This window comes from Cotesia glomerata, linkage group LG6, assembly GCF_020080835.1.
Source record: "Cotesia glomerata isolate CgM1 linkage group LG6, MPM_Cglom_v2.3, whole genome shotgun sequence".
Lineage (NCBI taxonomy): Eukaryota > Metazoa > Arthropoda > Insecta > Hymenoptera > Braconidae > Cotesia > Cotesia glomerata.
In genome coordinates this window covers 18,657,100-18,684,720 of record NC_058163.1, presented here as the reverse complement: position 1 = coordinate 18,684,720, position 27,621 = coordinate 18,657,100, and the positions used below count along the sequence as shown (strand labels likewise).

Genomic DNA, 27,621 nt, shown 5'->3' with positions numbered 1-27,621 from the left:
TATACGTAAGCTAACTCACTTAAACTCAAAATAAGAAATACTTAAAGATAAAGAACACTAGATAAAAAGATTTATTTTAAACCAAAAGATTTTAGAATAATTTAATTACAAAATTTTAGTGTTGAGACAAATATCGAAATAAATTTTAATAATGCAATTTCCAAAATAATTTTTAGTCAACAAAAATTAAATATGAAATGAGAAACAAATAAAAAAAATAGAACTTGAAAGTTAAATAATTTAAAATAAACAAATTTTAAACAATTGAATTCTAAAATAATACAACAAATTTATAAAACGATAAAACAGAAATATTTCTACAAATAAATAATTAAATTCAAAGAAATGTTAGATTCGAGTACATATTTATTCATATGATTTTAATAAATAAATTAATGTAGATAGTACAAATGTATGTCTTTGTCTATGCGTAAATGCGCTTACGTATACACAAACACATAGATGAATAATAGAACATAAGAGTAAGTGAGAAAGCATGTTGCACTCTGATCCAAGTACAGGGACTCATGCAACATTTTTAGACAAATTTAAGAGAGAGGGTAAGGGCCCAAGAAAATAGACACATAATTGGACATTTGTTTCCCCCAATGAGTGGAAATTAGTAACGCCCTAAAATTCGACACCTTGCAATTGTCACCAAAAAATCTCTCTCGTTGTCCTGACGTCCTAGTGTTAACATCGTACATAGTTTAAATAAGTCTCAATAGACCACGTGTAAATCTTTTGTATAGAAAGTAAATCATTTGTAAAGGTAAAGTAAAATCGTAAAGTGAAACCAACTAAATCAAATTAAATCAACAAGGTTCATCAATTTTTATCAGGTATATTTTAAATTATTAATATTTGTGAATTTAGTAATATTGAAAAATCGTTATATGAAAGAAAAGTTAACTTCAATCACTGTGTAATAATTGTAAACTTAACTAATGATATTAATTTTGGACTTAAACAATATATGTATTAAAATTATTCAACTACATCAATTTATTCAAACAAACCTATCATTCTCAATAAATTAAACTCGGAAGTTCCCGGTCTATTAGCCTAACACGCTAGGACCAAATACTTAAACACATTAAATATTTTAAATGTAAAATTAATTAATTATCCTAAATTAAATATTTTTTACATAACACTTTAGTAGAAAATTTGGTTAAGTAAGTTGGAAATGAATTTAGTTAAGAAGATGTATTTATTATGGATTAATATATTTAATGAATTAAAATCGAAGGTCGGAATTTTGTGTTAAGTAATTGTTAGGCGTAATTTTGGTAATTTTGGAAAATGCGAAGTTTTGAGATTCAGTTTTATTGGTAATTAAGATGTATGAATAAAGTAGAGAACTCTATAGAATGAAGTTAGCGTCGGTGGACGATTTTATATGGAAGTTAGGTAATTATGGTATTATATGGTATTCCGTCAGGTAGACGAGGTTGTTTATGTGAAATTAGTTCAGATAATTGAATAATTAAGAAGTTTTTATTGGGTAAAATATGTTGTTTGTTATTCCGTCAGTTAGACGAGGGTTTAAGAAATTAAGAATCTAGATGCGTAATGGTCTATGATTAAATTAGGAAATTAAAGATAGATGCGTAATGGTCTAAAATTGAGTTAAGAAATTAAGAAGATAGATGCGTAATGGTCTAAAATTGAGTTAAGAAATTAAGAAGATAGATGCGTAATGATCTATGTTTAAAAGAATTTAATGATATTTAGTTGTAAGTTTTGGCAAGTGCCTGCGTAGGTGAGAGGTTCTCACAATTTAGTGATTGATAGGTTAATTTTAAGGGCAATATTTTAAGAAATTTTGTTAGAATTAAATTGTTTATATTGAATAAATAATTGAATTGTTAATAATTGGTTCTCAGCATTACTTTTACAGCCTTTCTCAACTTCTCACGACCCGATCTTTCCTTCTCATGCTCCCCGGTTTCTGGGACACCGAGTATAAAATCCCAGTGGCGCCCTTTTCAAAGAGGAAAGGGGTGACCAATTGAACAGGGCTAACCACCCCGTTACAATTTATTTTGCACTGTAGCTTTGTCATACATAACTTCTTCGATCTTCAAGTATTAATAATAGCGGTTATCAAAAAAGTGTTAGATGCGGGATTCTATGAGGGGTTCCAGCTAAACTATTAGAATCCAATAAGCATTACTAAAACAATTGGTCGCTACGGGTTGGGTAAGAGGGGAAGGGGGAACAAAGAACCTGGAAGTTGCCCGCTAAAATTTAGTCAGTCGTTCACCGGCCGGTGCAAGTGCAAGTGACTGAGCTATTGTTGTAGTGAATGTGGTTTTCATCTTACAAGTGTCGTCAAGTCCGTTTATTGGAAAACCTGCATTAATTCAGTAAAGAGTGAATTACTATAATATGTAAGTACAATTTTTCTCAATCTTTAAATTTATTGCCTTTGATTTTAATGTAGTATACTCTTTATGGCATTGAAAAGAAATGGCAATAAAGTTAACCGACATCTAAAAATTTTTAGAATTTTTTTTGTTGAAAAAATTATTTAAAAAAATGAAGTAAAAAAATTTCGCTCGTACTTGATAAGTTTTTAAAATTATACGTACAATTTTTTAAATAATACGGAACTCCTGTTTCACCATTAGTTTCTAGTAAGCTTCGTTACAAAAATAATTTTGATTCTTAACATAGAATAGGATTCTATATGGACTTTCTGTTTTCCTATTAGATTTTAGTAAGCTCTGTTAAAAGAGTTATAAATTATGTATTTGAGAATTTTTCTTTTTGTGTTTAAAGTAATCAAATATTGTTAATAATTAATTTCTTTTAATCTTAAACAAAAAATTTTTTGTTGAAGTTGTTTTAATCCGTGTCAACCTTCGAATAAAATATGACATTAAAGTTAGCAGTCACTTTACCATTTTTTTATTTTTTTTAACAAACAAATTTGTTCGAAAAAATTATCTTAAAAAAATTACATTTTTTATTATTTTAAATTTCTACATGTCGATTTTTTTTCTTAATTTTTTCTGCAATAATTTATTTGTTATCTAAATTCTTAAAATTATTGAATGTCTGCTAAATTAATTTTCATGAATAAAATTTTATTGTTTTTTTTTTATTTTTTGAGCTAGTAAAAACTCATTTATTGTTTAAATTATACGCTTAATTTTCAATCATTACGTTTCATTGACTTTATGCTCAATAAAACAATTGCAAGATATCGGATTGAGCAGATTTCTATGTGAAGTTCCTGTTCTACCATTACAATATATTGGATCCTATTGAAAAGATTTACAAACTTCATGTGCATTTTGAAATTCCAGAATATTTAATGATATTTTAATATTATAATATTTAATTATACTGACTTTGCATTATAAAACGTTTTATATTGCAAAGTCAGTATAATTAATTATTAAATATTCGGAAATTTCAAAATGCACAAGAAGTTTGTAAATCTTTTCAATGGGATCCAATGTATTGTAATGGTAGAACAGGAACTTCACATAGAAATCTGCTCAATCCTATGTCTTGCAATTGTTTTATTGAGCATGCAGTCACTGAAACGTAATGATTGAAAATTAAGCGTATAATTTAAACAATAAATAAGTTTTAACTAGCTCAAAAAATATAAAAAAACAATAAAATTTTATTCATGAAAATTAATTTAGCAGACAGTTAATAATTTTAAGAATTTAGGCAACAAATAAATTATTGCAAAAGAAATTAGGAAAAAAAAAATAGACATGTAGAAATTTAAAAAAATTAAACATGTAATTTTTTCAAGATAAATTTTTCAAACAAACTTGTTTGTTAAAAAAAATGGTTAAGTGACTGCTAACTTTAATGTCATATTTTATTCGAAGGTTGAGACGGATTAAAACAACACTTTAACAAAAGATTTTTTGTTTAAGATTAAAAGAAATAATGAAATTGTCTTTATTTTTCATGAACGTGGATATGAACGTTGCGTATACTCATTTTTAAGTTCGGTGTAAGTGCAATTAACTATTTAAAATATTTGATTATTTAAGAAACAAAAAGAAAAATTCTCAAATACATTATTTATTAATCTTTTAACAGAGCTTACTAAAATCTAATAGGAAAACAGAAAGTCCATATAGAATCCTGTTCTATGTTAAGAATCAAAATTACTTTTGTAACGAAGCTTACTAGAATCTAATGGTGAAACAGGAGTTCCGTATAGAGTCCTTTTCAATGCCATGAAGTAGTCATGAATAAATGACGGCACGATTATCTTAAATCCTCACTAGTAAAAAAATAAAATCGCCAACAAAATTTTCGTCTCATAAAATTTACAAAAATAAGTACTTATTGATGTAAATTTTATGACGAAAATATTTTTGGAGGTTAGAATGAATAGTCTCCATGAGTGTAACTCTAGATAGATAGATAGATATATATTTATTTGTCCTTAGAGCCGAAGCTCCCTCAAGGCCATCAATAAGCAATACATTTTATATATATATATATATATATATATGAGATTCCCACCTATATATTGACTCATCACGATATCTCTGGAACCATAAGGCGTAGCGACTTGAAATTTGGTAGGAATATTCCTTTCGCCGAGTAGAGGTTAGCTAAGAACGGATTTTACGAAATTCCACCCACAAGGGGGGTTGCGGGGGCGTTAACAATAGAAAATTCCCATTTTTAACCTATAGCTCCTATCGACTTCAAATTTGGTAGGAATCTCCTATATGTGATGTAGAAAGGATCTAAGAGCGGATTTTACGACAATCTACTCCCAATATGGATTGCGAGGGTGGACGTTAAAAATGAAAATTAAAAATTTCCGACTTCTAGCTCCTACAGACTCCTAATTTTGTATGAATTTTGTGTAAGTGATGTAAAAATAATTTATGAACGAATTTTACGATATCCCACTCCACAGAGGAGTGCGGGGAAGGGTCTTAACAATGAAAATTTTAAATTTCCGAGCTGTAGCTCCTATAGACTCCAAATTTGGTAAGAATCTGTTCTACGGGATGTAGAAATGATTCAAGAGCGGATTTAATGACAGCCTACCCCCAATATGGATTGCGGGGGTGGGCGTTAACAATGAAAATTTTAAATTTCGGAGCTACAGCTCCGACAGACTCATAATTTTGTATGAATTTTCTGTAAGTAATGTAAAAATAATTTATGAACGAATTTTACGATATCCCTCCCCACAGGGGGGTGCGGGGGTGGGTTTTAACAATTAAAATTTTAAATTTTCGAGCTGTAGCTCCTATAAGCTCCAAATTTGAAAAGAATCTGCTATATGGGTCATTCCACGTCAAATCGACCAATAGTTGGACTCGACCCCTTTCGATTTGGATAAATTTTGGTCAGAAGTTTTCTTTTATCCTATAACGAAGTTCTGCCAAAGGAAAAAAATTAAAAAAATTTTTTTCAAAAGTTATGCAAAATCCAAAATTTCACTATTTTCCATATTTTTTAAATTTATGTTTCAAAAATCTCGAAAACTATTGCAATTAAAAAAATCGCTTATGGTAAACTTCAAAGGGGATACTTGGGGCTATTAAAGAAAAAAATTTCCAAAAAAAAATTTTGAAAAATCTCCAATTTGTGAAATTTTGAATTTTTGAAAATTGTCAAAATTGACCGTCGACAATAAATTTTTGGCTCAAATTTTTTTGTGTACTACCTTGTACCAATCTTAAAAGATCCTGAAATTTTTGGAATTGTGTTTTTTGTTTTTTCAAAAATATGAATTTTTGAAATTTGTTAAAAAAAAATTTTTTCTTAAATTTTTTTTTTTTTTATTCAGTTTGGCAAATCGCGTAATTTTGATATTTTGAACAGTTGAAATTTCATTTAGTGGCATAATGATGAGAAAAAAAACATTAATGACATTTTTTGGGATCATTTTCAAAATAAAACTCGTAAAAAAAATGATACTGACACCTGTATTATCATTTGATGTTAAAGTAGAAGAAGTGGTGACATCTGTGGCGTGACGTTTGAATCTTTACGTGTAAGATAAAGTTAACCTTTCTGATTTTTATTTCGAAGACAGTCATCATTCTAAGTAAGTGTCTAGAAATAACTCTTTCTTCAAATTCTAAACTTATAACAATTATCTTATCAAATGTTTAATTTGAGGACATTATCTAGTTAAAATTTTGAGTGCAGAAAAAATAAGAGATTAGTGATGGAAAATAAAAAGTGTTCGATTGGATTATTTAAGAATGAAATATGCTCTGAAGAAAAATTTATTAACTGCAAAGATTTTTCTGACGAAGATCAGATTACTCTGAATTCTAGAAGTGGTACAGATGTTAGTTTTATTTGCTCTCAACATGACAAACAGTATCGTATCAAATATACTTCAAATCAAAAATCTTGTGCTGATCCCTTTAAACTTCATGACAGTATAGTTCGTAAATCTTTGAGACCAGTCAGTTTAAAATTGTTCGAACAGTGTAAGATTAGGTTACCTTCCATTATACCGGGAAGTAAACTATGCATTTCGTGTACTAAAAGAGTCTATAGTGAATTACCAGAACATCAAAATGAAGTTGAAATATTTGAAAAAACTGTGAATGTCGAAGAAAGTCAACTAGTTGAGAGTGTCTCTGAAGATTCCGTTTCCAAATCATCAAAACCATCCGAAACACCTGACCAAGTAGGAACTCCAATATTAATTCAAAGCCTGGTGGACGAAAAAATGTCCTCTAATTTATCTGAGAACTTGCAGTTGTCAAATGTGACAACTTCAACATCTGAAATGTGCAGCTCAACCGGTGAAACTTTTACACCTACTGAAATACATCTAGATCGCCTTAATTCTATTGCCAAAATTTTTAATTTATCTCCTGTAAAAAAAAAAGATTTAGATCGATCAAAAACATACGCTCAACGGAAATATCATGAGATGACATCGAAACTGCAATCATGCTTTGAACATCTTATGGAAAATGATTCTGACACAATTAAAAATAAACAATTGAACATTGAAGATACTCCTGAATTAACCGGAAAAGAAATAATAAATCAGCTAAAAGAAAAATTTAATAACTGCAGCAAAGTGAGTGAAAAATTACAGATTTTATCTGTTTTGCCTTTAAGTTGGTCAACAGAAAAAATTGTTGATGTTTTGAAGCATCTACATACATGGTGAAAAAAAGTAAAACAAAAAGTCAGTGAAGATGGCATTCTATTCACTCCACAAAGAAACAAAGGTCATTCATTATTAAAAACTACTGAAGAGAAAATTCAACAATTTTATCGAAATCAAGATGTAAGTAGAGAGTTACCAGGTAAAAAGAATTTAAATCTGTTCATGAGAATGGTCAACGGGTTCCAAAACAAAAGCAGCTGATTTTGGGTAATTTAAATGAAATTTATCAATTGTTCAAGCAGAAATACCCATTTGAAAAAGTCAGTTTTTCAAAATTTGCTAGTCTGAGACCCCCTGAATGTGTTCTAGCAGGTTCATCTGGCACTCACGTAGTTTGTGTCTGTCTCATTCACGAAAATTTTAAACTGTCATTTCATGGTGCAAAACTTGACAAATTAAAATGTAGCGATGAAAGTCAACCGTTTTCTTCATATCGAGATTGCTTGAAAATGGTTATTTGTCCTCGGCCTACAGTGACTGCTATTTGGGAACCTGTAGTAACTGTCCTGGCTCGACAAAATTAAGAAGAACGATCGAAAATATTTTCAATGATAACTTTGTAGATGAAATAACGTATAAACAATGGACTCAAGTAGATCGATGTTCTTTGGAAACGATTGTGAAATCAACTGATGATTTCGTTGATAATTTGGTAGAATCTATTCCAAAATTCCTTCAGCATGATTTTATTGCTCGTCAACAGGCTGAATTTTTTCAAACTACGAAAAAGAATCTCGAAGTTGGACAAGTACTTGTTGTTGCTGACTTCTCAGAAAATTACTCATTTTACTTCAAAACAGTGTCCAAGGAGCTTATTGGAATAATAGTCAAGCGACAATCCATCCATTTGCTTGCTATTATAGATCCATTGATGAAAATGTCGACAATATAGTACCTCTAAATTTGATAATCATTTCAGACAACTTGACGCATAATACAACAGCAGTTTATAGTTTCCAGGAAGTACTGACATCGTTTCTGAAAAATAAAATCCCAGACATTTCTAAAATAATTTATTTTTCGGATGGTGCAGCATCTCAATATAAAAATCGGTACAATTTGCTGAACTTGCTGCATCATGAGGAAGATTTTCAAATACCAGCGGAATGGCATTATTTTGCAACTTCACATGGAAAAGGTCCAAGTGATGGTTTAGGCGGAACATTAAAACGGAAGGTTGACAGAGCCAACCTCAATCTAAAGCTGACGACCAAATTCAAACACCTGATGAGCTATTCCAATGGGCAAAAGAAAATGTTCACGGAATCAATTGTGATTTTGTTTCAAATGAGCAGATTCAGCGTACTCAAAAAAAACTTAACCAGAGATTTAAAAATGCTCTGCCAGTACAAGGAATCCGAAATTGTCATGCCGCTATTCCCATTTCAAGTGATGTGATGAGAGTAGAAACCTCATCCTCATCTGAGGAAGGAAAGGATTTCCGGTTAAAAAATACAGATATCTACGAGTTCGTTGAAGAACCAGATATTAAAAGCAGGTAAAAATCTGAAATTTCTGTGTTAGTACTTTTATCTATTTTAAGTTTGGGTTTAAAGATTTAAGTCATATTAACATTTTTCAGGTTAAGAAAAAGAAAAGGAGCAACAACAGTAACTGAAGCATTGAAGAAAAAAAATTTTCGTAACAGAATGTCAAGTAAACTTACACGTAAAAGCCCTATTAAATAAATTAATAACCAATAATAAACAAATATCATTAATGTTTTTTCTCATCATTATGCCACTAAATGAAATTTCAACTGTTCAAAATATCAAAATTACGCGATTTGCCAAACTGATTAAAAAAAAAAAAAATTAAGAAAAATTTTTTTAACAAATTTCAAAAATTCATATTTTTGAAAAAACAAAAAACACAGTTCAAAAAATTTCAGGATCTTTTAAGATTGGTATAAGGTAGTACATAAATAATTTGAGCCAAAAATTTATTGTCGACGGTCAATTTTGACAATTTTCAAAAATTCAAAATTTCACAAATTGGAGATTTTTCAAAATTTTTTTTTGGAAATTTTTTTTTTTTAATAGCCCCAAGTGTCCCCTTTGAAGTTTACCATAAGCGATTTTTTTAATTGCAATAGTTTTCGAGATTTTTGAAACATAAATTTAAAAAATATGGAAAATAGTGAAATTTTGGATTTTGCATAACTTTTGAAAAAAATTTTTTTAATTTTTTTCCTTTGGCAGAACTTCGTTATAGGATAAAAAAAAACTTCTTACCAAAATTTATCCAAATCGAAAAGGGTCGAGTCCAACTATTGGTCGATTTGACGTGGAATGACCCATATGCGATAAACTGAAACTAAGGAAACGACCCAAAGTCGAAGAAAGTATTTACTAGCGTTATAGATTGAAATATAGATTAACTATCAAGTTGGAATACTAAAATAAAATAATAAATTATAAAATTAGTGTAAGAAAAGTAGATTTAAGCGAAAGATGTATCAGAGTTTGTTAGACAAGCTGTACATCTGGTGCCAATAAATCTATATATAGGGAATATGTCATTGTCCCAGCTGAGCAATGTCCCAGTTGATCATTGTCCCATTTTTTACTGTCCCAGTCAGCGAAAATCAAACTAGCGGCCTCTGGTAATTAAAAAAATAACTATAAAAATTTAATTTTCGTTATCGGAGAAATTTTTTTTACAGATGGCGCTGATTTGCGGAAAAATGAAAACATTGAAATAAATATATCTGAGTGATTTTCTTCATAGCTTTTGACTTTTAATACTGGTGCTTGAAACTTTTAGAGGTATCCACAGTACACTGGTACTTTGGACGAACTTCGAATGTTTATTCCAGGTCTTTCCCTCCATAGGTTTTTATTGTAATTACTACCAGTGGATTTTTTAATCAACCCTAAATGCACCGACGACCTTTTCGAATTGATACCTCTACACCAGGTCCTTGCCTCCATGGGTTTTTGTTTTAAATACTACCGGTGGATTTCTTAATCAACCCTAAATGTACCAACGACCTTACCGAGTTAATACGTTAACTCGAGGTGCTTACCTTCATAGGTTTTTATTTTAAATACTACTAGTGGCTTTCTTAATCAACCCCAAATGTACCAACGACCTTACTGAATTGATACCTCCACTCCAGATCTTTGCCTCCATAGGTTTTTATTATAAATACTACAGGTGGATTTCTTAATCAACCCTAAATGTACCAACGACCTTACCGAATTGATATCTCCATTCCAGGTCTTTGCCTCCATAGGTTTTTATTTTAAATACTACAGGTGGATTTTTTAATCAACCCTAAATCTACCAATGATCTAACCAAATTGATACCTCCACTCCAGGTCTTTGTCTCCATAGGTTTTTATTTTTAATACTACAGGTGGATTTCTTAATCAACCCTAAATGTACCAATGATCTTACCGAATTGATACCTCCATTCCAGGTCTTTGCCTCCATAGGTTTTTATTTTAAATACTACAGGTGGATTTTTTAATCAACATAAATCTACCAATGACCTTACTAAATTGATACCTCCACTCCAGGTCTTTGTCTCCATAGGTTTTTATTTTTAATACTACAGGTGGATTTCTTAATCAACCCTAAATGTACCAATGACCTTACCGAATTGATACCTCCATTCCAGGTCTTTGCCTCCATAGGTTTTTATTTTAAATACTACAGGTGGATTTCTTAATCAACCCTAAATGTACCAACGACCTTACCGAGCTAATACGTTAACTCCAGGTGCTTACCTTCATAGGTTTTTATTTTAAATACTACTAGTGGCTTTCTTAATCAACCCCAAATGTACCAACGACCTTACTGAATTGATACCTCCACTCCAGGTCTTTGTCTCCATAGGTTTTTATTTTTAATACTACAGGTGGATTTATTAATCAACCCTAAATGTACCAACGACCTTACCGAATTGATATCTCCATTCCAGGTCTTTGCCTCCATAGGTTTTTATTTTAAATACTACAGGTAGATTTTTTAATCAACCCTAAATCTACCAATGATCTTACCAAATTGATACCTCCACTCCAGGTCTTTGTCTCCATAGGTTTTTATTATTAATACTACAGGTGGATTTCTTAATCAACCCTAAATGTACCAATGACCTTACCGAATTGATACCTCCATTCCAGGTCTTTGCCTCCATAGGTTTTTATTTTAAATACTACAGGTGGATTTTTTAATCAACCCCAAATCTACCAATGACCTTACTAAATTGATACCTCCATTCCAGGTCTTTGCCTCCATAGGTTTTTATTTTAAATACTACAGGTGGATTTTTTAATCAACCCTAAATCTACCAATGACCTAACTAAATTGATACCTCCACTCCAGGTCTTTGTTTCCATAGGTTTTTATTTTTAATACTACAGGTGGATTTGTTAATCAACCCTAAATGTACCAATGATCTTACCAAATTGATACCTCCACTCCAGGTCTTTGCCTCCATAGGTTTTTATTCTAAATACTACAGGTGGATTTCTTAATCAACCCTAAATGTACCAACGACCTTACCGAATTGATACCTCCATTTCAGGTCTTTGCCTCCATAGGTTTTTATTTTAAATATTACAGGTAGATTTTTTAATCAACCCTAAATCTACCAATGACCTTACCTAATTGATACCTCCACTCCAGGTCTTTGTCTCCATAGGTTTTTATTTTAAATACTACAGGTGGATTTCTTAATCAACCCTAAATGTACCAACGACCTTACCGAGTTAATACGTTAACTCCAGGTGCTTACCTTCATAGGTTTTTATTTTAAATACTACTAGTGGCTTTCTTAATCAACCCCAAATGTACCAACGACCTTACTGAATTGATACCTCTACTCCAGATCTTTGCCTCCATAGGTTTTTATTATAAATACTACAGTTGGATTTATTAATCAACCCTAAATGTACCAACGACCTTACCGAATTGATATCTCCATTCCAGGTCTTTGCCTCCATAGGTTTTTATTTTAAATACTACAGGTAGATTTTTTAATCAACTCTAAATCTACCAATGATCTTACCAAATTGATACCTCCACTCCAGGTCTTTGTTTCCATAGGTTTTAATTATTAATACTACAGGTGGATTTCTTAATCAACCCTAAATGTACCAATGACCTTACCGAATTGATACCTCCATTCCAGGTCTTTGCCTCCATAGGTTTTTATTTTAAATACTACAGGTGGATTTTTTAATCAACCCTAAATCTACCAATGACCTTACTAAATTGATACCTCCACTCCAGGTCTTTGTCTCCATAGGTTTTGATTTTTAATACTACAGGTGGATTTCTTAATCAACCCTAAATCTACCAATGACCTTACCTAATTGATACCTTCACTCCAGGTCTTAGTCGCCATAGGTTTTTATTTTAAATACTACTGGTGGTTTTCTTAATCGACCCTCATATATATATATATTCCTTTTGCCGAGTAGAGGTCAGCTAAGAACGGATTTTACGAAATTTCACCCACAAGGGGTCTTGCGGGGGAGTTAACAATAGAAAATTCCCATTTTTTTTATTAATTTATGTGTGTAGTCATTTGTTTTTTGTTTCCATCAATAAAACAAAAGACGATCGTTTTTTCGTCATTCTTTTTTTTTTTTCTAGCTTATAAAGAAGTCGGAAAAATGTATAACATCAACTCTACGCTTTCAATACTTCTCCATCCACACCATCCCACGCATCCACCCCCCCACTCCCACGCATCCACCCACATACTCCCACGCACTCCAACACATCCACCCACGCATCCATCCATGCACTCACCCACATCTATGTATATATGAGATTTCCACGTATATAGTCACTCATCACGATATCTCTGGAACCATAAGACCTAGAGACTTGAAATTTGGTAGGAATATTCTTTTTACCAAGTAGAAGTCAGCTAAGAACGGATTTAACGAAATTCCACCCACAAAGGGGGTTGCGGGGGCGTTAACAATCAAAAATTCCCATTTTTAAACTATAGCTCCTATCGACTCCGAATTTAGTAAGAATCTTCTGTAAGAGATCTAGAAATAATCTATGAACGAACTTTACGATATTACACCCCACAGAGGGTTGCGAGGGTGCGTATTAACAATGAAAATTTTCAATTTTCAAGCTATAGCTCCTACAGACTCCAAATTTGGTAGGAATTTTTTATAAGTAATGTAGAAATAATTTATGAACGAATTTTATGATATCCCACCCCACAGAGGGTTGCGAGGGTGGGTATTAACAATAAAAATTTGTAATTTTCAAGCTATAGCTCCTACAGATTCCAAATTTTATAGGAAATTTCTGTACATGATGTAAAAATAATTTATGAACGAATTTTACGATATCCTACCCCAAAGAGGATTGCGGGGGCGTTAACAATAAAAAATTCCGTTTTCAAACTATAGCTCCAATAGACTCCAAACTGGGTAGGAATTTTCTGTAAGAGATGTAGAAATAATATAGGAACGAATTTTACGATAGCTCACCCACAGGGGTTTGCGGGGGTGGTATTTACAATTAAAATTTTTAATTTCAAAGCTATAGCTCCTATAGACTTCAAATTTGATAGGAGTCTTCTATATGTGATATAGAAATGATCTAAGAACGGATTTTACAACGAATCACCTCCAATAAGGATCGCGGGAGTGGGTGTTGACAATAAAAAATGTTTATTTCCATAATATAGCTTCTGAAAACTCTAAATTTGGTAGAAATCTTTTATTTCTCCTGTAGAGATCATCTCAAAATGGATTTCAATAAATTTTACTTCCGATAGGAATTGCGGGGGTGGGTGTTAAAATCTAAAATTTTAATTTCCAAACTGTAACTTCGACAGACTTCAAATTTGGTGGGAGTCTTCATGTATCATGTCAAGTTCAGCTAAGAATGAATTTTATCAAATTCCAACTCCAAAGGGACTGCGGAGGCGTTAACAATGAAAATCTTTCTTTTCAAAACAAGTTTCTATGGACTCGAAGTTTTCTTGGAATATTTTATTTTTAATGTAAAAATCATCTCGAATAGGATCTTACGAAATTTCTCTCTAACATAAGAGTGCGGGAGTGATAGTTGTCAAAAAATTCATATTCTTCAAATATATTTCCTAGAGATATAAAATTTGATAGAATCTTAAGAGAAACAGGTAATTACAGGGATGGCCTCCAAGGTCAATGGATTAAAATATTTTCCTTTTTTAATAATTATATTTTCTTACCACAATCGTCTCCTTGGCAGCGGCGAAAAAGTCATTGTAAGGTTTCTAAAATTTAACTTTACATGTAGCTATATAGTCAACGGACTAAGTATTTTGCATACATTTTATTTTTGCTGATCACATAACCAATGAATTGTTCTTATTACGGGATCGCGGGAATATAACAGATTAAAATGAAAACATTTTCTAAACACTTGAGATGTGGAAAAGAAATTTGGCTATTCATTTTAAGAGATTTCGTAAAATCAAAAATTAAAATCGTAAATCCAAAAATGATTATTCATTTTTGGAGAAAGCCACGGGAATGTTATAGTGATTGCACATTGAAAGTTACAATGGATATTCGCTAGAATTATGACATGGATAAAAGGTACAGGCCAATCCGATAGAATTTTGAATCTGTGCAAGTCAGAACAATACTCCAATTGAATTTCAAGTCTAGATCTCAAAATACAATTCTATAAAGTGCCCAGCGGAGCGGGCGGGTAACAGCTAGTATATATATATATATAAGTATACAGTATAAGCTAGGATGAGCTTATATCGTTAAAAATATCATCAGTGGACAAAATACAACGTCATATCTTAATTATTGTCATTTTTTCAGATATAAGCTCATCCTGATGTTATGCTCATCGAGACCTTTCATTTGAGTACGCGCACGATTTTTTTCATATATTTTATATATTTCACAAATAAGAGAAATAACATATGTATAAAATACATGGAAAAGTTCGCGTGGGTATTCAAATGAAAGATCTCGATCAGTGTAATGTCAGGGTGAGCTTATATCTTTAAAAATGTCAGTAATTCACAAGATACAAGGTCATTTCTTAATTATTGACATTTAAAAGATATAAGCTCATCCCGATGTTACATTTATCAAGAGCTTTCATTTAAGTACCCACATGCATTTTCATCAACTTTTTAATAAAGGATTTTATATAGAAGTTTTATAGTACTAATTTTTAGTATAATATAAAATTAACACACAAGTAGAATCAAATTAATTCAGTGAAGAAAAATAAATTAATTTAAATAATCCTAGCTAGAGATAAGGCCATAGAATTTCCAAATGTAGTCTATATTGATACTCCGTCAATGAGATACATCGTATCGTAGATCTCATTTTAAAAAAAATGGAATTTTCTCAAAGAAATATCAAAATGGTGGAGTGCCCCTGAGCGAGGGGGTCCGAATACACCAAGAAATATTTATTACAAAGAATAAGCAGACTTATTAACTATCAAATAATTATGAAGACTTTATATAGTCAAATAAAATAAAACGAAGTAATTTTTACACAAAAATTAGTTAGTTTATCAACAGAAAACGACTATTTGAATTATTCGGATTATTCGAATTATTCGAACTATTCGAATAATTCGAATTATTCAAACTATTCGAATATTCGATTCGAAATTCTAATCGAATAATTCGATTCGAATTCAAGGCGAATAATTCGTAAACTCGAATATTCGCACACCCCTACTAAGTTTATCTAGCGATGGGATGATGATATAATAATAGAATTCTACGACGATCACAGTTTTCCAAAACATAGAAGGTTCTTCTAGTGTTTTCAATTAGAGTTGAAAATTTATTATACAACATTCATTTTATTAACATTCTTTCGAAATTTAGAAAATCTATACTAGAAGCCTCCATGAACGAATTCGATTTTATATCTCTACATATATAAATATATATACTATTTCTTCATTCAAAAATGTTCATAATCTTTTTATAGTAAATTTTTTTTTATAACATGTGATTTTGTTATTTGTATGAGCATCAAGAAATCGAGATGTGATTTAATGCCATAAAATCGCAAACTTTATTAATGGACAATCGCTTAATGCTCAAAACAATCGCAGTAATTTACTAAAAACATTAAATTTAGTTTAAATGAGTGTCTTACATTCGTACTATTAAGGCTTTATGTTTTTTTTTTTTTTTTTAATTTTTTAGCTGCTAACGAAACATCTAAATTATCTAAAACTCCAATTGACGTTAATGACATTCGGCGACCACCTCCAGTCGGCTACGTTCGAGTTGACAATGATATGGTAATAAATATAATAGTTGTATTATAATATTGTAGCTGTATTTATTGTGTCAAAACTCTAAGCTGAAATATTATTGTATGTAATGAAAACAGTATCATTTAAATTCATTACGATAGTGAATATTCTTATCTCTTAATTATAATAATATTTAAGTACATTCATAGATGTTGCTTTTTATTCATTTGCATTACTCTGAATATTTTAGGGCTACTAAACCTTGACGCTTGTCCAGCAATTTTGAAGTCAAAGATAGTTCTTATATTCTGTTTAACATATTTCTTATAAAATTTATTATTGTAGATCCACTTGGGGCGTGGAATATGGTTACCACAAGCGACTTTTAATAATGATATTTACACTGCAGGGTCATCCCTAGCAATGGTGGTAAAAAATATTGCAGTATCTGTATTCGGAGTAGAGTACCTGAAATCCCATAGTGTTAAAGGCAAGGCTTCGAACAAAACCAAAAGTATCCCACGACCAGCTATCGATCCCACAAAAGCTCTCGCTATACGAGGTAATTGATGAAGTAAACAAAAAACAAAAAAACATTTATCTATTTAAAATTCACTAATAAAAAGAAATTGATCGAATGAGAAAGTAAATATAAAACCGGTAAAATGTACTTCAGTCAAGCGAAATTCTTTAGTTACAGAACTTTTCTTGATTAAAAATCATGCTTTTCTACCAAATAAATCCCTCAGTTCAATATTATTGATTTTTAAGTAAAAATTTATTGTTATTAGTGCATTTTAAACAATTTTCTACTGTTTTTGAGTTCATAGTTCTATAAAATCTGATTATTAACGGATTAGTTGATTTTGAAGTATTTATGCGTAAGAAAAAATGAATTTGATCGTTTTCTCATTATTGAAATTAAAAATTTCAAATTTTTGTTTAGATATTTTTGAATACTACTTGAAAAATGAAAAAAACATGACTGGTCAGGCATTGATGATGGAAGTCGATTCATATGAAGAATACATTCGTCAAAAAATATCTGACCTCATCCGGCCACCAAGACAAGCAAACAAAGATCTTAAAAGTATTCAAAAAATCTTATTAAGACACATTTTATTACCCTGGTTAAAAATACTGATTGAAAAGAATTGAGAAGCGGTCTCTGTATGCAAACTGCATATCTATATATACAAAGGAAAGAATTGAAATTATTGAAAAAAATTCGAATTTCATCATTTTTAATTCTTTTCAATCAATATTTTTAAACAGTGTAGTTACAAAGTTGAAAACGATCTCAAAAAATTTTCAAATACATTCTACATAAATTTATTTAATATATTTGTTATAGAAAAGAAAGCGATTCAAAAACATGTTATAAAAAAAACTTCTGAACTCTATACATCAACCAATATCGATAATACCCACGATAATCTACTAACTGGCTTGGAAAAATCGCCGGTAGGAGAGGTGAGCTCTTCAGAAAGTTCCTCAGAAGAATCTGATGAGGAATCGAACTCTGCTGGTGAAGAAGACTCCATGGAACAGGAAAAAAAATACTAAATCTAATTATTTTTTTATCTTATTGTAACACACGTTAAATTTTAAATAAATTAAATAAAGTGTAGCGAATCCAAAAGTGCACGACTCATAATGATCATTCGTTGGATAAATAAAAAAATAAATTAGGAAAGCGGTTGACCCTGAAGGCCATCCCTGCAACTCCCCGCTGATTCCATACTTAGGTGCTTAAAATCGCACGATGTTTTTGAGCTCTTCGAGCTCAAAAATCTGATAAAGGTTTGATAGAACACTATTTTTTGAATTTTCAAACCGCAATAACTTTTGAATGAATGAACCGCTTTGTACGTGGTTAGCGACATTCGACGCAGTTTTTTGAGCCTCATAATGAATTTAAAAGTTTAGATTGATCAAATTCGGAATTATGAAGTAATTCCGCAAAAACACTTTTTTCGGTATTCTTTCGTCAACGACAACTCACGAACGAATCAACCGATTTTGACTGGCTTGGTGGCAATCGACGTAGTTTTTCAATGTTACGAGCTGGTTAGTTTTTGGAATTGATTGGTAGAGTCGTTTGAAAGTTATTCCAACAAACCACATTTCAAAAAAACATTTTTCGTAGTTTTTTTGAAATTTCTCAAAATCTACCGGTCCGAATCGGTCTAAATTGTATTCAAAATCTATGTTCAATCAAGCTCTTTCGAATGGCACCAACCGTGATTAAATCGGTCAAGCCGTTCGGAAGTTATGAGAGGTTTACATACATCCACACACACACACACACACACACACACACACACACACACACACACACACACACACACACACACACGCACACCATCGTGGGGGGAGTCAGGAAAGCTTCCTGAGACCTTGAAACGTCGAGATCTATTGAAATCTCGATTTTTGTTGAACGGGGTAAAACCAATCACTTCCCGATTTTTGAAAATCTTCGATTTTTGAAAATCTTCGATTTTCTTTGTGGGAAGTTGAAAATAGTTAATGTTCCAAGCTGTCATAGACGTCAGTAGAACATTTACTGATACGGAAATATATATATGTAGGTATACAAATACTCATGTGTATTATTTTTATTGATTTTAGTTTTTCATTAATAACATTTTTACCAGTGACAGAATTAATCTCCGTTAAATTATATATCGAATAATGCGCAAATTAATTAGACGAGGTGGATGCTTCGCATCATGAGTCGTGCAAAATTTTTATAGTAACTTTTTCTTCTTGTCCATCACATTATAATGTGAATTTGTATGTATCGATAAAAGTATTTAGGTGGTGTATATAATGAATATGTGAAGTCAGTATTGTAGACTTGGAGACGTCTGACTAATTTAGAAATTTACAAACGTTATAAATACCGCTCACGTTATAATACTTTAAGAACTCCATCTTACTATTCTCATGAACATTATCAGGATTGAATAAAGTTTTTGGCCTTGAAATATTATGGTTATTTAAAACTTTGAGCAATTTTTGTATACTTTGCCACAAAATCATTTGATTTTCGAAATCCTGATAAAATCCAAGCATATGAATTGTAAACTTTAAAATGATCGCCTCATTAAATTCATTAGATTATAAGCTACGCCCAACCTGGAAGTCCGAACACACTTCTTTTCACATTTAATAAGTGTTTACAAATAGGTACCTATAGAAAAAGTTGTCGAAATCCTGATAAAATCCAAGCATATGAATTGTAAACTTTAAAAGGATCGCCTCATTAAATTCATTAGATTATAAGCTACGCCCAATCTGGAAATCCAAACACACTTCTTGCCACATTTAATAAGTGTTTACAAATAGGTACCTATAGAAAAAGTTGTCGAAATCCTGATAAAATCCAAGCATATGAATTGTAAACTTTAAAAGGATCGCCTCATTAAATTCATTAGATTATAAGCTACGCCCAATCTGGAAGTCCAAACACACTTCTTTTCACATTTAATAAGTGTTTACAAATAGGTACCGATAGAAAAAGTTGTCGAAATCCTGATAAAAGCCAGACATATGAATTGTAAACTTTAATAAAATTGCCTTATTAAATTCATTAGATTACAAGCTATGCCCAATCTGGAAATCCAATCACAATTCTTGTCTTATTCAATAACTGTTGACAAATAGGTACCGATAGAAAAATTGTCATTTGATTGTGGGAATCCTGATAAGGACTAGATGTGTAAGTCGTAAATTCTGAAAGAATCATCCTGTTGAAATTTGTAAAAGACACAACAGACTTTATCTGGACACTCCCATCTATTGACATAAAATAAACTTTGTCAATTGGCGTAACTGGATGTCCACATAAGAAATAATCTTACGCATACATTCCAATAGAACTTATCCGCCCTATCGGATTATTCCACATTATATTCGGTATTGGTATATAACAGGAATTACTGCGACAAAAGCACATTAGATTCCGATATGATTTTTTTTTATTGGAATCTATTGGATATTTTCAACAGGGATAGTAGTGATATCAACAACAATCTCGAAGACAATAAATTGAAAACTCATTTAGCAGTGTCGATTGTAGAAATTTCTGAATGTTTAGAAGTGCCAATGAATATTGATGTTAATGAGGAAAATTATACTCTGAAATTATTTGAAAATACAAATGTTTTTAAATGCCAATTCATAATTCCAACTTCAAATCTCGTGATTTCATTTAATAACCTAAGTATATACTTTTCATTTTTTTTTCAAGAGTTGAATTTTAAGGAAACATGGGATGCAGAGAAATTTTTTTATTTACATTGTTATTATTAATTTCAATAACAGATAACGATCTTCATGTTGCATACATAAATGTTTCTCAAGGCGAACTGAGATTAAGCGCAATTGAAAAAAGTTACAAACTGCCAAATTACGCTCGTTTAGGAACAGTAACATCAGTAAATTATTTTGCCAATTTTTTGTATATTACTACAAATAAAGGTAATTATGATTTATTTTTAATCAATTATACATTTTTCATGGTATTTATGTAGATTTTTGCCATGACCAAATATGAAATTTAAGATGTTAATTTTTAATCGAAGTATTTGATGCTTTTCTGTCACACCCAGAAGCATTGTAGTGAATAGAGCTAAGTACACGTTTAAACACCTTTGATGTGTGTATTAACCGTGTTGATGTGAGGCGACCATGTTCATTTCTTCTTTCAACTCAAACTGAAAATATTAAAAAAATAACTCATCAATTACATAACGAAGCAAAATCTACGTAAATCATAGTTTGCGATAAAAATTTTTTTATTCCCATAACATTTTTTGTTTCATTTAAACATTAAATAATTTTTTTCTTAAAAATTTGTTAAACGTATTTTTACTTACAAAATTTTGTAATTTTGCCGGAGATATATACGTACACCAATTTAAGAATGTACTTGATTCATTAAATATAAAATTTGATGAAGTTCCAATGGTACATTCACAGCTCCAAGATGTGTCAATAAAAGGATTGAAGATGATTCAAATCAAACACGAGCCTCATATTTTCGTAATGACTTTTGATAATCATCTGTTTTTTCTTCGCACGGTTTAATTACCTTTGCAACCATTCGTTATTAAAATATAATTATTGAATTGAATTGAATTGAATTTATTGATTTATGCCAAAGCCTTCACTGGCCAGATGGCAAAAGAAAAATATACATTTTGTGAATACAATACATTTTAAATTTTTAATTTAAACATAATAAATTAGAACTTATATATAATTATTCATAATAAAATATTAGTAAAGGTAATATTGCTTATATGCTAATTTGTAAGAAACTGTTTAAGTGAGAATTAGAACTAATAGATTACAATATTTATGATTATGATTTTAAAGATTTTAATTTTAATAATTTTAGTGATTTAATAACTTTTACTGATTTTAATAATTTTAGAGATTTAACTGAAAATTTAGTTTGGATTTAGATGTCTAGATTAAAAAGGTAATCATAAAGCTTATTTTTAAAAATTTCTGTACTGGGAGCATTTATCATATCGATTGGTAAATCTTCCCAAAGACGAATGCAAGTAACTACAAATGATAACTCATAAATAGCTGTCGTAAATTTAGGTAACTTGAAATTTACATAATTTTTTTTTGCTGCAAGTCTTACAGAATGTCTAGTATCAATATCTTCAATAAATAGTTCTCGTAAGTAGCTAGGTTTACCTATATTCAACAATTTATAAAAATAACATGCTAAGTAGTACATTCGGCGGCTTTTTACTGATAGCCATCCAAGCTCTCGTCTATATGGTGTAATATGTTCATCCTTTTTCAAATTATAAATAAAACGAATCGCTGTATTTAATGAACGTTGTAATTTGCAATTCTCATCAGCAGTACAACTAGTTAATACTATAGAACAATAGTCAATAAGTGGTAATATAGTTGCTGAGACTAATAACCTCCTAATGTCTTTAGTATAGATGTTTTTTCTTATTTTTAAACTATATAACGCTGAATTAATTTTATTTACAGTCTTTGATACATGCAAACTCCAAGATAAGTTATTTATGATATGAAGACCTAAGCACTTAGTTGACTCTACGTAAGGAAGTGGGAATCCGTCAATAAAAATTGGTGGAATACCATTTGCTTGTAACTTTTTCAGCTTAGTACTTGAGCCAAGTATCATTGTTTTAGTTTTAGATAGATTCAATTGCAAGCCATTCTCTCTTGTCCAATCAGCAACAGCCTGAGCATCAATCGTAATTTGTCTAATAGCGTCTTGTAGTTGATAGTCATAGAAATGAAGGTAAATGAATTGATCATCCGTAAACAGACCATAATTTGTATAAATTAATCGCTTAGCTACCGAGTTCATTACTATTAAAAATAATATCGGTCCAAAAACTGAGCCTTGTGGGACTCCAGAGGTAGTTTCTAGGAATTTTACAGGTAAGCCCATTTCATTTACAACTAATTGGGTTCGATTGGTCAAGTACGAGAAAAACCAAGAAATGGTCTCACTCGAAAAACCGAGTTCAACTAGTGTAGTCAAAATTACTCTTGGATTAACATAATCAAAAGCTTTTGTTAGATCAAATAGGACAATAAAAGTTAGCTTGTTTTCATCCATGGAACGCCTAATATCATCTATAAGTCTTAGTAAGGCTGATTGAGTGCTATGATGTTTCCTAAACCCTGATTGATATTTATCAAGCAGCTCATTATCTTCTAAGTAGCTTATTACCTGATTTGCAATAATTCTCTCAAAAATCTTGCTCAAATGGGATGTATTGGCTATTGGGCGCGTATCTGATAATGATTTTGGGGGAGTTACTTTATTGATGGGTATTATAAATATTGCTTTCCATGCATGAGGGAAAACTCCAGTGTCTAATGACCGATTAAAAAATGCTGTAAGAAAGATTGAAATTTGAGGAACGTGATTTTTTAACCATCTAAGATCAAGTCCATCTGGACTATTCCCTTTAGATTTTTGAAGAGTCAAGTGTAGAGCTTTAGTCACATCAACTATATCTATTTCAGTCCAAGTAAAGGAAGAATTCACTTTATTTTTATGTAATTGGAAAAGTGAATTTACAAATTGATGGTCGCAAGCTGGATGTCGACGTACCATAGCTGCAAAATGTTCGTTTAGGTCAGACGGTTCGAAATGATTTAGAGGAGAAGATGTAGTACGTTTTACAAGGCCTAGGTGTTTTAGCTTACTCCAAATTTGAGTTCCGTAAGATAGATTGGACAGAGAGTTTTTTAAATAATTTTCACGAGCACGACTTATTTCGTGTTTCAGCTCTTTCCTCATTCTTTTAAAAAGTTGAAAAAGATCCGTATCGTTATATCTTTTTGCTCTTTTATAAACAGCATCACGTTCTCTACATTTAATTTTTAATTCTTTAGTAAACCATGGATTAAGCGAACGAAAGACTGTACGCGAGTATAATGGTGCAAACTCATCGAGGACATTTAAAACATTGGTTTGAAAAATATCAAGTAGAGAATTTGGATCGAGATCATTCAGAGGGTCTCTTCCTATATTTAACGACAGCATAAGAGAGTTTAATAACGCAGTGTAATTTAAGTCAGAGAATCTCCGGTATGTAACTATTTTTTTATTTTGCTTAGGAACCTCGAGCAATTATTCACAATATAAAAAATCATGGCCGTTGATAAATGGTTGATTCGATTTATAAAATGACCCAAGTTTACTTTTATTATCTAATAATACTACATCCAACCAAGAATCTTTATTCCTAATATGATGCGTTGAGTTATAAGGTACACAATGAATTGATAGTTCTGAGATAAATGTTTTTAGGTGCTTGGAGATATAAGTTGAGTCTAGTAGGTCACAGTTTAGGTCACCTGTAATAATGAAATTTTTGCAATTTGTAGTTAATTTTGAATGGATATCAAAGAAATTATTTAAAAGATTTCCTCCCGGTCTTCTATATATGACTGATAGTATAATATGAGAACCAGATTTTGAAGTTGGGGTGATTTCATTTTAAGAATGTAAGTGTGCAAAACCGGTCTAGATTTAGTAACATTAGTGACATAATTAATATTACGATTTCTAGTAGAACTATCAACATTAGTCGATTTCTTCTCCATTTTCCTAATTGAGAGTATATTAGGAATTAATTCTGAAATATTTAATTCTTTAAATACACTTGAAGCAATATCCATTGGTGTTGATCCTGTTGAGACTGACTCTGGAATACCGGAAATTACTAACTCAGACGAAGACGAAGATGTTGAAGTTTTACTTTGTAAAACACCCGCCAGAGTTTTGGCCATTTCAGTTGATTCTGTCTTCAGAGCTTCAAATTCCAAGTTGACATCATTTATTTTTTGTGAGTTCGTGATTATACTACTACTCAAATCAGCTAATTTTTCTTTAGCCTTGGTTTGTTCATTTTGAAGGCTGTCTATACGCTTACCAAGATTATCTATTTTAGCAAACATAGTTTTTAAGCTACTATTTAAACTAGGGATCTGAGCTAATACTACTTTTTGAGAAGATAAAGATCGCATTACTGCTGTTAGCATTTCAGAGTTTGACATAGTAGACCATCCCTCAGGTAGCGTGTCTTGAGATTCTGTATCAGCAATTGGGATTGAATTTGTGGTAGTTGACTCTTTCTCATTTTGATTGTCACTGGTCGTTGCAGTGCTCATTGTTGCAGGTGAGAAAATAGTATCACGACTCGGTGATAATAGAAACGTTGGAGTAATTGGTGATGGATAACCTGATTGTGACTTTTCGTTGGTTAATTTGTTTGATGAATTTGATGAGGACTTCGCTGATTTGAAACTTGATGTTGAAGAGTTTTGGGACTTTACTGATCTCAGTGAATTCAGACGATTATTTGAATTCTGAGTTTTTAAGTCAAGAATTTTCGGAAGATATGCAAACTGAGTTCTACAACAATCAGTTGGAGGCCGACCTTTCATGTAGTCCCTAGCACAACTTTGATGAAATGATTTAACACAATTTTCACAGGTGAATGCAGTCTTTACGACAGCTTTACATCTGTAGCAAGTTTCAGCGGACACTGACATAACACTTTTACACTGTCATAACAAACTATCTATATCGTCACAATGACAATTAGAAAACAGAGAAATTTTATCAACTGTCAAATTATAATAGTCTACTGTCCCTACTACGAAGTGTTTGGCAACAAAATTCTAAACCGGACAAACTTAATTAATTTTTATGTAAAAAAATGTGAGGAATTCAATGGTGCTATTTGCCAAACTGCATGAGTAACAGCAAATTAGTTATTAGCAAAAAGGTGTGCAAATCGATGCTAGGTCATACTTTAATCGCTATTTATATTATAGTTAATAAAGATGATTGCCTGAAATATTTTTTTTTGGCAAGCCCCATTATTGGTTCATACGAACCAACCATTTTTTTTTATAAAAATCAATTAATTATTAGTCCAAAATAATTAATAAACTTTTACAAGCGAATGCTAACAGCTGAGTGAGTTACCGACGCAGTCCGCGCAGCTCCGAGCGACTGGCGGTGATGCGCGCGCAACTGTTTCGTTCAAATCACCCTTCTAGGTGATGTCTCTGATAAAAATAATTTAACGTGATAATAATTATTTAATATTAAATTCAACTGATAGTTGTTACTATTTTTTACTTTTAATATTGACATTATACTCATTCAATATTTAAGTATAAAAATTTTAATTAATTATCAGTAAATATTACTGCAAAAAAATCATTTATACTTACTAATACCAGGAAACTTAGACATCATTCTATTTTTAAGCCACGAACAGTTACTAAAATCTTTTATATAATTACAAAGCTCGATAAATATTTAAAAAATTCTGAAATTAAGTAAAGTATTATAAGTGTAAAAGTAAATTTCTGATTTTAATTTGACAAAAGGCTACAATATATTTTAATTTGTTTTTAATGACGACGTTAAAAACTAATTATAATATTGCAAATAGTTAATTATAGTATAAGTTAGTATAAATGGTTTTTTCGTAGTTATTTTTATACTTAAATAATTATTATCACGTTAAATTATTTTTATCAGAGACATCACCTAGAAGAGTGATTTGAACGAAACAGTTGCGCGCGCATCACCGCCAGTCGCTCGGAGCTGCGCGGACTGCGTCGGTAACTCACTCAGCTGTTAGCATTCGCTTGTAAAAGTTTATTAATTATTTTGGACTAATAATTAATTGATTTTTATAAAAAAAAATGGTTGGTTCGTATGAACCAATAATGGGGCTTGCCAAAAAAAAATATTTCAGGCAATCATCTTTATTAACTATAATATAAATAGCGATTAAAGTATGACCTAGCATCGATTTGCACACCTTTTTGCTAATAACTAATTTGCTGTTACTCATGCAGTTTGGCAAATAGCACCATGGAATTCCTCACATTTTTTTACATAAAAATCAATTAAGTTTGTCCGGTTTAGAATTTTGTTGCCAAACACCTCGTAGTAGGGACAGTAGACTATAAGTATTACTTGTTTTATGAGTGACTTCAATGTTTACAGTTTCAAATATAGGACAGGAGCTAGTACAATACACAGCACTATGACACAAGCTTCACTATACCCACACATAGAATATTTATGGTTTAAAGTACAAGTATACTGCTTGGTTAACACCAATACAATTATAATATAATGAAGTCTGGAGAAAATGCGCGTAACTGATGCGCCTGACACAACAAAACTTAACCTTAACTATTTTTCTTATTTAATTTACATTTTATTTATACCAATTTTCGCAATTAAATGTTAAGGAATTATGTGGTTTTATATATCACTATGTAAAGCAATTTTTGCTCTACAATACTTAATTTCGCTAGTTTTTATTAGATTTAAAGAACTTTATTATTTACGGAAATTAGAGAGCACAATAAAAGCGACACTACCATGTATTATTACGATATAATTACGAATGATCTAATTAGCATAATTAAGTGTGACAATATTTTCAAATAGTAATAAAATTAATTTATTTAAATCTATTTTGAAAAATATAAATTTTCCTATCAACTCACAAATTTTTTATGATTTTTCAAAATATGTTGTACCATTAACTGATCCCAGATATCAGATATCACGAAAAGCGGTACTAGCCAGTTGGTCCACTGACAGCTAAGCTCATTGAAAACTGATCCTTCCAACTTCAAAAGTTTAATTAATTATTATAAGTATTTTTTATTATGGCATGGATTTA

At 30.9% G+C, this 27,621-nt stretch overlaps 1 long non-coding RNA gene across 1 annotated transcript; it reads left to right on the top strand.

Annotated features, from left to right (window-relative positions):
* Positions 1-313: 313 nt before the first annotated feature.
* Positions 314-26,315, top strand: LOC123266703. The gene is made up of 3 exons (XR_006509840.1): positions 314-842; positions 22,659-22,664; positions 26,303-26,315. It is a non-coding gene; the product is annotated as an uncharacterized LOC123266703 (long non-coding RNA).
* Positions 26,316-27,621: the final 1,306 nt, after the last annotated feature.